General features: G+C 38.9%; 2 protein-coding genes across 2 annotated transcripts in view; both read right to left on the bottom strand.

The window, feature by feature from the left end:
• The window catches only part of LOC109325555 (K(+) efflux antiporter 5-like), an 18,740-nt gene that overhangs the window by 11,962 nt on the left and 5,525 nt on the right, over positions 1 to 1,253 (bottom strand). The gene's annotated exons all lie outside the window — the stretch shown is intronic.
• LOC109325554 (65-kDa microtubule-associated protein 3-like) overlaps positions 1 to 1,253 on the bottom strand; it is a 22,884-nt gene that overhangs the window by 20,674 nt on the left and 957 nt on the right. The gene's annotated exons all lie outside the window — the stretch shown is intronic.

Genomic DNA, 1,253 nt, shown 5'->3' with positions numbered 1-1,253 from the left:
TTAATGCGAAAAACTCATTTACATCCAATGGCATGTTTACCAGGAGGTAAAGGAACTAGAGACCAAGTTCCTAAAGCAAGAAGAGCATTGTACTCTTCTTGCATAGCTTGCTTCCAAACAGGATCAGCAAGAGCAGATTTGGCACTAACAGGTTCACATTGAGTGAGGAAAACACTAGGGACTATAGTTTTAAAAATTCCAGATTTAGACCTTGTCTGCATGGGGTGAGTAGATGAAGATGGCAAGTGATTAAGTAACAAATCAGTGGAAGAGGATGTATTCCTGGAGTCAAACTCATGTATGGTAGTATTTGCAGGACTAGAGAACAAAGGGGAAGACATGGAGGTGGACAAGGGGACAGAGGTTGAAGGGATATCAGTGGATGAAGCAGGGGTAGGAGGTAAGAAAATTGATGTAGGAGGTGAAGGAATGATGGAATTGATGGAAGGAGACAAAACAGTTAGGTCATTATGAACAAAAAGAGAGTTATCATGAAAGAGAAAGGATTGTTCATTAAAAATGACATCCTTCGAAATATAAAGCCTCCCATCTGAAGACAAACATTTATAACCTTTGTGATTAGGAGAATAACCCAAGAAAACACACTCAGTACTCCTAGGTTCAAGTTTATTTTTGTTGTAGGGTCTAAGTAGAGGAAAACAAGAACACCCAAAGACTTTAAGAAACTTGTAATCAGGAATAGTGCCAAACAGTTTCTGGTAAGGGGATTGATGTTGTAAAGTAGGTGTAGGGTTTCTATTAATTAGATACACAGCAACAGTGAAGGCAAATTCCCAATAGCTCACGGGAAGTTTAGCATGAGATAAAAGAGTTAATCCTGTCTCAACGATATGCCGATGCTTCCTTTCCACGGTACCCTGCTGATGATTTGTGTGAGGGCAAGACAACCTATGTTGTATGCCTAAGGACTGAAGATAGGTGGTGAATGGTCTAAATTCACCACCAAAGTCACTCTGAACAGCCTTAATGGTTGTATTAAATTGAGTTTTGACCCATTGCAAGAACACTTGAAACATAGACAAAGTATCAGATTTTTGTTTCATAAGAAACATCCAAGTGAACCTAGAGTGAGCATCTACTATTGTAAAGTAATATCTAAAACCCGAATATGAATACTGAGGTGCAGGTCCCCACAAGTCAACAAACACAAGGTCAAAAGATTTATTGTAAACAGTAGAAGACAAAGGAGCATGTAATTTGTGAGCTTTACCCATACAACAGGCATTGCAAAA

Source organism: Lupinus angustifolius, chromosome LG13 (genome assembly GCF_001865875.1).
Source record: "Lupinus angustifolius cultivar Tanjil chromosome LG13, LupAngTanjil_v1.0, whole genome shotgun sequence".
Classification (NCBI taxonomy): Eukaryota; Viridiplantae; Streptophyta; class Magnoliopsida; order Fabales; family Fabaceae; genus Lupinus; species Lupinus angustifolius.
The sequence above is the reverse complement of the archived record's forward strand: the minus strand, read 5'-3'. Positions and strand labels throughout refer to the sequence as shown.